Raw genomic sequence first — 12,236 nt, forward strand, 5'->3', positions numbered from 1 at the left:
ACTGGAGATCGGGCCCCCCGTAACCAACCAAGCCTACTGCAAAGGTGTCCCTTGTACGTACGCAACAGGCCCAATAATGGCAACAGCAAACCGTTTGGTTTGATTCAATTGTACAGTTTACGTAACTTATGTGATGAATTATTGATATGTCGGACTTGAACAACTGTACAAATTGCTAAGGACTGTGATTTTGACTGTGGAAACGATCATGATCAAAGCTTAGCGCACCAGTAGGATTTCTCCGAGAGTGGCCCTCGATTTGCACGCATCGACAATTAGGCTACTCATACACTGATATAGCACGAGACTGTAACCCGTACGACCTAAATAAAGTGATCGATACATCAACTTTTAAACATAACTCGTATGTATTAGCAAATCATTGGTTCTGGCTAGAGGGTTTTACACAGCGGTGTTGTTCTATGCAAAGACCTGGCTACTCTGGAAAACGAGATGTGTTCGACCTAAAATGTGTTGCTCTTCAAAACGATCATGGACGTTTTCCTTGCAGTGTTCAACGTTTCGTTTGTATGGACGGTAGACGTTGCAAACGCTTCAATTAAGGGACTGCCCGATCATCCTGGGTTCATCAACTATACCGGCGTTAAAAATCCGAGTGTCGACTAGCTTTCCACTTTTACGCAGCGGCCAGTGCCGTTGTTTTATATTCATCGGCCATGCCACATGCGTACGGCTCCAAAACACCGTTGCCCCTACCATCAGTCCTTTCTACCCAGCTTCCTATGTACCACCATATATGCTGTAGTGGGTATTTAATTGCAAAGGTTGATAGGTAACTGAATCGTTTTACATGTCACACTATGACTGAGGTAATGACCTTCGGGGAGCTACGCGAATGTATGAACTACGTGAACTCTGCGTGATCGACCCATTCATATAATGTTGCGCCCTTAGTGGCGCGTCAAACGTAGAAATGAGGGCCATTCGAGATTTTAGTGCGCAATGGCGCGTCCTAGAATTAACTTTGCAATTAGTGCGATAGTACGCTATCAAGTCTACGGTTCTGCAATGTCTATATAGCGTGTGAGGGGAGTGTGATCTGGGGAACGCAAACAAGTTATCTGCATATGAATTTAGGACACGCCCGCTATCAGTATGTATGTCCGTGTTGAGGCTCGTGCACGTCTAATTATCAATGCCGTAGCGTAGAAGTATCAAAACATGTTTTTTGCGTTTTTCTCGAATTCAATGTGTGAATGAAGTACCCTTCTTTGGCACCTCGTCAATTCGCGCTCACAAACACTAGCTGCTTGAAATTCACACCGTCCATTGGAAACATAATGAACTCAAAATCCGTGTCTGGGATTTCCTTTATATGCCTTTGTTATTTTTAATGCGCTCTTAAAGGTGTTGGACGAAGGTGCTTTTCAAGGAATTTTAATTACCACGCCATATAATTTGAATGGAGCCTCCGAGAAAAAATCGCAGACACTGTTTTGAAGGATATTGTCAAGGCTTGTCAATGAAGAAATTCCAACCGGAAATCTTGCAGCGTGTTCACATAAGGCCGGAAAAACCGGTTTTTGGAAGGTTCAGCAAAACGCTTGTCACGTGACTCTTATGCAAATAATGACCGTGCACTGTGCTTGGTCGGATAGCTCTATATCAGGGCTTTCAGAAAATGTATACTTTATTGGGGTTTGGGACATGTTAAATTGAGAAAAAAATAAAAATCTGAAAGTGCCTAAAAGGTTTTTATCATCCTTAAATAGGCAAAATTTTGCCAACTTTTTCCCCGGGCAGTCAAGGGCAGTAATTACTAGGTAGGACCTGTGTTTCAGCCCCTCCTACCCCTCCATGGTCCTACTCTACTAATGACTGCCGGTGACTGCCTGTGGTAGCCCTGCCTACCGTACTGTGTGATCCTGGCATAATACGGCCTCCCACCACAGGCCGTATAACGCCGGCAACACACAGGCGGCAGAAGTTGCAACTGAAAAATGACCTGTGGGCAGCGCTGCCCTCAGGGCAGCTGAGAGCGGTGTGAACATGTTCACAACATTGAATTACGTCACTGAGGAACTGCATGTCTACCCTGAGGGCAGGTCAGATATTGCTGCCCTCGGGGCAGATTGGCAGGTAGGATAGGAAATGCATGGGGCAGCTCTGTTATATTGCTGCCTTCAGGGCAGATTGGTAGATATACAATTATGCAATGATGTGTGAGCATAGAGAATGTATGTCTGCCTTAAAAGGGCAGCTCACATATATTGCTGCTCTCAGTGCAGATTGGTAGATATACACTATGCAATGCTGTAATGATAGGAAATGTATGTCTGCCCTGAGAGCAGCTCAGACATATTGCTGCCCTCAGGGCAGATATACATTTCCTATCCTTAAAGTATTGCATGTATATCAACCGATCTGCCCTGACGGCAGCAATATATCAGACTTGCCCTCTGGGCAGACATACATTTCCTCAGTGACGTCATTAGATGTTGCGCACATGTTTACTCCGCTCTGAACTGCCCTGAGGGCAACTTGCTGCCTGCCCGGGAACACACAGCACGGTACGCAGGGCTATGCCTGGCAGAAGTTGCAAATGGAAAATGACCTGAGGGCAGCGCTGCCCTCAGGGCAGCTCAGAGGGGAGTAAACATGTGCACAACATTCAATGACGTCAAAAATTATTTGAAAATAGTCCCTGTCCGCATAAGCGCTGGCAAGGACCCTATGTCTGCCTAGTATGTCTGCCCTGATGGCAGCTCTGATATACCCTATGCAATGCTGTAAAGATTAGGAATGCACGTCTGCCCTGAGGGCAGCTCAAATATATTGCTGCCCTTAGGGCAGATTAATAGATTGCATAGGAAATCTATGAGTGCCCCGAGGGTAGCTCTGATATATTGCTGCCCTCGGGGCAGATTTGTAGATAGGATAAGAATGTATGTCTGCCCTGAGGGCATACACTGTGCAATGCTGTAAGGATAGGAAATGTATGTCTGCCCTGAGGGCAGCTCTGATATATTGCTGCCCTCAGGGCAGATTGGTAGGATAGGAGATGTATGCCTGCCCTGAGGGCAGCTCTGATATACACTGTGCAATGCTCTAAGGATACGAAATGTATGTCTGCCCTTAGGGCAGCTATGATATATTGCTGCCCTCAGGGCAGATTGGTAGATAGGATAGGAAAAGTATGTCTGCCCTGAGGGCAGCTCTGATTATATTGCTGCATTCAGGGCAGATTGGCAGATATACACTATGTAATGCTGTAATGATGGGATATGTATGTCTGCCCTGAGGGCAGCTCATATATATTGCTGCCCTCAGGGCAGATTGGTAGCTGGGATAGGAAATGTACGTCTGTCCTGAGGGCAGCTCTAATATGTTGTTGCCTTCAGGGGAGATTGGTAGATATACCCTATGCAATGCGCTGTAGAGGTGGGAAATGTCTGACTGCCCTGAGGGCAGCGCTGCCCTCAGGTAATTTTTCAGTTGCAACTTGTGCGCTGTGCTACATATATCTCTGCGTGGCAGGGCTGTGTGTCACCGACGTTATACGGTCTCCATCACAGGGCGTATAACGCTGGTCTGCCGAGTAGAGCCACAGGGTATCGCGAGCAATATTTGTCTAGAAGTTATGAATATGATCAATAAATATCATGTATTCAAGTAAACTTTTTTCCATTATACAAGCCTTACCCGTGTCTAGTGTGTGCCTATTACTTAACCCTAGCTGTCTCTGTATAGTATTTCAAGAAAACAATCATATTTGTCAATTGCTCTCCCTAATCCGCTTCATTAATTTGTTCTGCCGATCTCCAACGTAGGGACTTATCGCCCTGACCAAATAACTCGTTAGCAGCTCATAACTTAGTGGATGGAAAGGGTTGAAACTCTCAGGGTCCGTGGCAAAAGGATGGGAGTAAAGTAAGATACTTAATTTATGCATTTATGCATAGATAAACAGGTATAAACAATGTATACTATTAGGTATCACGGTCCCTCCACAAAAGGACCGTGTAGGTATGCATGTATGCGCGAACGCCATTACGTAATCTTCTAAGCAGTTCAGCAGCGACGGTGTCCGCTTTGAATTTTCGTGTAAAGTAATGGATACGAACATATTGGAGTCAGGAAGAAATATTTTGTCCCCTGATGTCTTATAAAATTGAGGCCAAATGAAGTACTTTCCTTATCATTGTGAGAGAAAATCAATTGATTATGAAGCGTACAGGTTGCTATGTTACCTCCAAGACTAGACTGGCCCTGGTCGTTTGGAGTTTCTCTGGCGTACGCTGTAGCATGGCTTTCCAAACTCCACTCCCCGATCTACGCGACATGTACGTGTTGCTTCTATCTCGCGACAACCTCACAACTAACGCGACAGTCTGCTGAAGTTTATTCCTGTAATTCTACTACTCTGTTTTGATATCTAAATGCCACAGACGTCAGACTTGTGTAATAATAGCTACCTCCTTTCTTTGCGCCGGTCGTTTATACAGACCATGGAGGTCTCTCTTTCTTTCTACTCCCATGTATACAGACCACGGTCCCGCCGACGGGACCGTGTACAGACTAATGACGAACTATCTTATGACGGAGATGTCGCGCGAAAGGTAAAGCACATTTAATTGAATTAATACGAAATTAAGATCATAGTCGTAAAAATATACCATTCAGTAACTACCGATTCCCCGATATAATTTCGTAACATTTCAAGAACATTTCCCGAAGTAAACGTCAACATCCAGCATTCCACGACGAGTCATCGCTGGTGCACTACTTTGACTTTGGAGCCACGTCGATGGGGAAAGTCAAAATGGATCAAAATATTCTCTTTTCTTTCAAGGTTCATCACTTATATAAATCAAACATTTCTTTGCGTAATTGTTGATTTGAAACGTATCTCCGTTACATTTCAAAAGAGGGGACCTAATGAACAACACAAAGATCCAATAATGCCACTGAATCTGTAACACAAACAATTAAAACAGCGAAATTGCAAAGGAAAGCAAAAACAACAGGCAAAAAAATTAAACGAAGCTAGAGAGTCACTACATCAGATACAGATACAACATCTCTCTCTCTCTCTCTCTCTCTCTCTCTCCTTCTCTCTCTCTCTCTCTCTCTCTCTCTCTCTCTCTCTCTCTCTTGTGATGTATCATCTGTCGGACATACTGTAAACTAGGAAAGTTTTTGAATGTGGCTACTATATGACCACGAAATTGTGGTTATTCCATTGCCGCAAAGCACATTACCAATCATTTATTTCACGATGATGTCACAGCAAATCTCAGAAAATCAACGTATTTTCACCAAAACAATTCTCCAGCTACAATTACTTCTCTTTGGTCACATCAGACATTGAGATTTTAGAAAGGTGAGGGCTTGCAAAGATTCAAAGGAAAAAGTATTGTGTTTCATAACACCGACAACGAAAAGAAGTCTTGTCAAATGAGTAATTTGCAGATCCGAGTTGCTCTCAATGACATGAGAATTTTCTTAGTGATAGTATTGGTTTTCTATTCTTGTTCATCGTCATACCCGATGGCTTTCCTTCACAATAAATTTACTTGTGTCGAACTTGAGCCTGCTGCTAGAAAATTCAACGCGATCCTTTCTGTTTTACGGTCAGACACGAGTAGGCATCACTGTCCAGCCATTGGCAGTGGAACTGGTCTTCCATAACACTGTCTGTAGTCAAATTATAAACAGACAGACGAGTTCATTTAGACCCCAGAAACATTCATGTTTTTTTAGAAATGTCCTCTAGATTTAATCATGATTTAATCAACCCGGCCTTGCACGATCGGGACAAACACTGAAATTACTTCATACGGTAATTTTAGTGTTTATGGCTTAGCAGTGTTTTAGTTGTGTCTACAAAATGAAAGCCTGGGAAATTTGAACGCACTTAACATCCCAACTTTGATGCCGGAGCATTTTAATGTACTGAAACACACTGGGTGACACTCAGCGAAGCTTTTGTGGAAGTATGCAAATTTTGTTTACAACTTGCCCATTTGCTCGCTCCTGTAAACAAGATATGAGCCAGCATAGTGTCAAATGTCGCAATTTCCGTCTTCCGGCGTTACTCCCATCCACATGCCATCGACTGGTAGAACAACTCTATCGTTCTACTCCGTCTTCGACTATTGGAATCCTGAAAATAACTACATGTAGTTAGCGTTCTTGCTTGCTTTAGTACAAAGTGATGCCGACTTTTTTTTCGAAAATTTACGTCAAATAACCCCTCGGAAAAAATTGAAATCAGACCCTGAGAGTTTCAACCCTTTCCGTCTATTGTGTTATGAGCTGCTGACGAGTTATTTGGTCAGGGCGATAAGCCCCTACGTTGGTGATCGGCAGAACAAACTATTAATGAAGCGTGAAGCGGGTTAGGGAGGGCAATTAACAAATATTGACTGTTTTATTTGAAAAACTATTCAGAGATAGCTAGGGTAAAGTATTAGGCACACACTAGACACGGGCAAGGCTTGTATAATGAAAAAGGTTTACTTGAATACATGACATTTATTGATCATATTCACAACTTCTGGACGAATAGTGCTCGCGACAACCTGTGCGCAGAGCTATTGGCTGCCGAGGACTGCTCGAGAATAGCCTGGCTGCAATATTGTTGCCTTGGTTAAAGGCGGAGCCTCCCTTTAAAAGGGTGCCAACCTATGGCGGCGTTCATTGTGTAAGTGGACACCAAACAGGTAACATGAGGGCACACGCTCCAGAAAATGCCACTTTTTAGTTTTTTCCGACCGCAAAAACGTTGACAGACTGCCAAGCGGTTAGGACGAAGCTGCTGCCGATCAAACCCTGTGGTTATATTCAAATTCACAGGCGCTCCTTAGCTGGGTAGTCTGCTAAGTAGATCGATTTTCGGATCGATCTATTGATCCCGTAGTCGATATGGCGGGCATATCGACTACGGGATCAATAGATCGATCCGAAAATCGATCTACTTAGCAGACTACCCAGCTAAGCGCCTGTGTTCAAATTCTAACTTGACTGGACGATGTTTTTTAAGGAAATTCGAGTGTGGTGCTGAGGAACAAATGACCGTTGGCAATTTGAACCGACCGTCAATCAAACGGTTATATAAGCTCTGTTTGCAGGATTAGCAAAAAGTGACAAAAGATTGAGATCAGTTTGTGTAATTAATGTTATAGAAATCAAACATCGTACTGGCCATGTGTTTGACTGGGAGGAGAACTCCACTAATGCGAAAACCTGGGATTGAAAAGTGCGGCTTTAACTACAGGGCGCGAGCCGAACGACAGAAGCCCAAGCCCCATGGCCAACCAAGGCTCCAATTATTGCAGCTAGAGAATAGCCCTGCGTACCGCTCTGTGTGTTTCCTGGCGTTGTACGGCCTCAGAGCCGTGTAACGTCGGGAATACACAGCTCGGTACGTTGTACGGCCTCGGAGGCCGTGTAACGCCGGGAATACACAGCTCGGTACGTTGTACGGCCTCGGAGGCCGTGTAACGCCGGGAATACACAGCACGGTACGCAGGGCTAGCTCGAGAACTGCCTGAGGGAAGCCAGAGGAAAAAGTTGGCCAAATTTCGCCTATTTGAACACCAACCCATTATATCCAACTTAAATCAAGCCCGGTCAACCAAAAATCATTTATATGGCGTTCATGGGATGTTTACTCCGGTGGTAGAACCTGGAAAACGCCGGACTGCACGTCCCCGTATCTTGATTTTGAGATCATACCATTCGGTGCAAGGGGTTGTAGGTTGTCAAGCTGCCCGCGCACGGCGAGGGTAATGCTGTGCTACCCCTTACATTGAATGGTATGATCTGAATATCAAGATGCGACGTCCTTTGTAGTCCAACTTTTCGCGTTCCAAAACTGCCTGAAGGACATATCAGGTGAACGCCAATCAACGTTGTTTTTGATTGGCCGGGCGTGATATTCGTTGAATGTATGTGGTCAGTGTTAAAATGGGCGAAATTTGGTCTACTTTGTCCTCGGGCAGTCCTGGGCAGTTGTCGAGCAGGTACGGACAGTCACGCGCAGTAATTTAGCTCCATGGTGGTAGGACACTTGGTATGTGATATCCGGGTTCATTGTTTGACTTCGCATGTTGATGCGCATGTTCGAGGTTTTGGGAAACCCCCTGGCCTTTCCGTGGCCGTGCCAATCACTGCCGCAAAAGAAAAATGTGCATCAGACTACATTTGTTCCTCTACCGTCGGATAGTAAAGCTGTCTCTCGGAGATTCATTTCATCCAGTATCTCGGCGGGATAACGGAAGAATAGTGATAAAGGAGCCGTGCTTACAGGTAAGGTCGAGCATAATATACGCGCATGCGTACTTCATTTGACGAACATTTACGACATATCAGAGTTTCCAAAGGTCAACTCAAACTACAGCAGCTGAGTTTTGAATATGACCGATGGCTGTTTTTTAAGCAAGTTTCAAAAGATACTTAAGTTAGGCGAAGTGATGCAGCTATAAAGCGATATTGTTACTTTCGGGAATGTACAGGGCTATCAGAAAGCCAAATCTGGTGTTTTTGGAGCGTATACGGTATAAACTTTAAAAGACGCCTAAATCGGCTTGAAATACACATACCAGGATACGGGTCGATAAAAGAGTCGGAATATAAACTGGATTCACAGTCTAAGGAAATTCCGGAGCGGATTCCTTGTACGCAGAATAGTGCGTTTGCTGTGATATGCAAATGTTGATGCAAAACACGACATTTGTAAGAATTCTTGTGGCAGCAGCAAATTCTGCACACGCGATATCGATAATATGGGAAACAAAGTCATCAGCGCTACTTGGAAATTATCGATAATTTCCCATGTATGGTACAGGGAACTTACTGTGTATGTCTTACTGCAGATGAAAAGTCAACAGAGCTTGAAGTTCCTAGACACAAATTCCCATATTGTAATATCGGAAGTTATCACAAACAACTATAAGATACATCGTTTCCAAAACGTATATACTTGACTGTTCTCACCCTTTTCACCTGATGTGAGTCTTCTGTACTGACAGCAGTGGGTGATATGTCATGTGGTAATAAAGGTACGCAAAACTCTAAATTACTTTACAGCCGATGATAACATGCCCCTAAGAAAGAGGGTTGGCAGGTAAATTTTGTTTACAATTACCTTAAATAGAAAATGAAAATAATCAACACGAATGGTATTGGTAAGAATTGTATTCTTGTAATGGGCAATCTACGGTAATGAAGACGAAAGGAGCGGGGAAAAAATTTAGGGTCGAAGACTGTGAATCGGGACAGGTCGGGTTACCGTAAGTTCCTTGCAGAATGTCTTACGCAACCGAACTTTCCAACCGTGAGATTGTCAAAATGCTTTCTCTACAATGTGAGCCAGCATTTACCGCAAGGCCGACATTAATCACCGTTGTGAACTTAGGTAACTTTAGGTTATCACAATACCTGATGATGACTACTCGTCATCTACTAAAACTAGAACTGTTTCCTGGTATCCATTGCATTTTAGGGCGTCGACATCCTTGTAGAGAAAGCGGCCGAATTTCTTTCCGTGTTGGAAAGGAAAGTTTTAAGCGCATTGCGTAATTATAAATTCCTGACCCTAACATTCAATTTGTTTACAGTGACTGGTCATCTTGTATTATTATCTTCGTTACAAAAGTTTCTCCGGTTAACAAATTTGCATTGATAACGCCTAATTGGTGCGCTGTTACACGAAGTAGAGTTCGTTATTTTTGTTTCCCCTATTCTGTCCTAAGAAAAATTATAACAGAAAACGCGTTTTAATTTGATCTAAAAATTTAAACCTGTAAATTGGAGAGGAGAGATGGTTAAAAAAGAATAAAGGAACCTACACACTTAATCTTTGACCCACGGCAAAGGAAATCTTTGGCGCCACGTCCCTGCGTTCATTTGTAGTACTCGTACACATACAACCACTCACAGTAATCGTTGCTGTCATCATAAAACAGAACCGGGTCATCTACTATAATACTACTTCCAGGTAACTGTTGTACACAAACGGTTACTTCTTGTTACAAGGGTTACAGGGAAATAGTTCTAGTTATAGTAGATGATGAACAAAAGCTCGCAAAGTTGGTCATGAACTCATAACCGTAATCATGGAAAAGTCATTATTATAATTAGTAGGAAAACGATACATGACCGATAAAAACTAGTTATTTTTAAGTAACTTAGCAAAAATAGGAAGTGCCAGTATGTGGCGAGATCAGGACAGTTCCTGATCTACAATTTACATGTCACAATGAGCGATTCATAATTGACACGTTACGAACTCATCACGCGATATTCTCATGTTCTCTATGTAATTCAAACATAGTTGTTTTCGTCTATTATCATAAACACGTGCTGTTTTGTCCAAAATCCAAATATATGTTGTTGATGACTGGCGCGTATCCGGCGTCCTTGTCAACCGTGACATTGTTATTAAACTTGAACATATTTTGCTTTAAATATAGTAGGTGTATGAACCTTAATGTAAGATAAATTACTTTCGTAACAGCTTATCGTATCTAAGATTCCAATAGGAGTATATAAGACTTGTCGATTCAATAATGTAATTATTTATTATGACTTTGTCACTACTATTTTGACTTTGCAAAAGTCCGAAAGCGTACATATATGTAAGAAATGTTTTTATTTCTTCTCCTCATCATATCATAGATGGTGGGGTACGGCGCGCCAAATGTTTCATAAATATTTATCGATTCAGTGCAAAAAAAAACTGTCTTTCTCGATTGAAATAAAAATTCGGTGTCATTAAGGAAGGAAATAAGTAAGAAAAGTATAATTAAAAAACAAAAGATAGAAATGTCATTTAATACTTAATTTTAACTTGAGAATATTCTTTAAAGCGTAATTAGGAATAAACAATTGTCAACGATTTGAAAAAGTCATACATCAATACTTATCGACATACATACACGTATAACAGTTCCCGTAAAAGGTGCAATGAGTGCTGATTTTACAAAACAAAAAAGTAATATATGTTATACAGTGGTACGTATACAAAAATCACAAGAAAATCACTAAAAAACCACTACTACCAATCGGTACAAAAATTGAAATGTGAACCACATACAGAAAATCATTATAAAAGAATCAGACAAAAAAAGCCATGCATACATAAAATTATTTATGTACTTAAGAAAATTAAAAAGCAGTACGTCTCATTAAAAACGTATTATAGAAAATCAAAAATATAATATGAGCCACCAGCCGCTTTGACAGTAAAGAGAGAAAATCAGAGAAAATCAGAGAAAAAATTCGGAAGTGATGGCTCTAGACAAAAGTGGACATCATCTACTAAAAAAATAAAAATAAAAAAATGCCATGGACAGAGCAAATACAAAAAACGTGTGGGCCTGTGAAAAGAAAAAAACAAATGAGCACTCGCCACAGCAAAAAAAAAAAAAAAAAAAAAAAACGAGCACTCGCCACAGAAAAAACCCAAACGCGCGAAATTACTATTAATTTATTCAAAACACTCATTGTTCACGTTTCCTTCGATCGATGAATCCCCAACAGCTGGGAATCCGATCACCACGTACTCCAATATTTGACGAAATATTAATCGAGCATTTCAGTGATAACTTTGACATCTTGAATCCTAGCCCTGCGTACGATGCTGTGTGTTCCGCTACAGCTAATCGCCCCGCTCGGCGATTAGCTGTAGCGGAACACACAGCATCGTACGCAGGGCTACTTGAATCCTACCTCTGTTTAGCTGGGCCCTGCCACCCAGAGCTACCTGAAACCGTACTTGATGAAGGGAAGTGGGCAATATCACCTAAAGAACGTCCAGGTTAACAGCGAATAGTTCCAGAGAGTCAAGTTAACTGAGCCAATTTCAGACAGTCCATAGTTCAGATCACGAGCGAGACGTACAACCGCAACCCATGACCCTTCACAGCAACACTGCGAACACATGGATGCCTTAGGTGCGGTATGGCAGGGAGCGAACTGCAGGCCTTCCGCCGCTCTGTCATCACCGTATGATTTCTTCACGGTTAGTGTGGTTCGATACATAGCGGCCGCCGCATGGTATGCATACCCCGCGGCGGCCGCTATGTATCGAACCACATGTAACCGTGGATTTCTACAATGGAATGAATTCAAATACGATGATAATAAACCACCTCGTTGTTTGGTAATTCCTCGTCCATGTCGTCTATCCTCAAAGATCACCCAAAGCATTAAAATGAATAGTTTTGAAGAAATCTGCCGAGTGTTGAGAGAACGTCCACCGCGATCCC

At 42.5% G+C, this 12,236-nt stretch overlaps 1 protein-coding gene across 2 annotated transcripts in view; it reads left to right on the forward strand.

The window, feature by feature from the left end:
* LOC139114503 (TNF receptor-associated factor 2-like) overlaps nucleotides 1–12,236 on the forward strand; it is a 137,422-nt gene that overhangs the window by 40,339 nt on the left and 84,847 nt on the right. Inside the window, exon 1 of one of the 2 annotated variants that reach the window (XM_070676283.1) lies at nucleotides 7,793–8,274. The exons of the other annotated variant lie outside the window; for it this stretch is intronic. The gene's annotated coding sequence lies outside the window, so the exon portion shown is untranslated. Of the gene's footprint in view, nucleotides 1–7,792; nucleotides 8,275–12,236 lie in introns of those variants that run through there. 2 annotated transcript variants of the gene reach the window in all.

This window comes from Ptychodera flava, chromosome 16, assembly GCF_041260155.1.
Source record: "Ptychodera flava strain L36383 chromosome 16, AS_Pfla_20210202, whole genome shotgun sequence".
NCBI lineage: Eukaryota > Metazoa > Hemichordata > Enteropneusta > Ptychoderidae > Ptychodera > Ptychodera flava.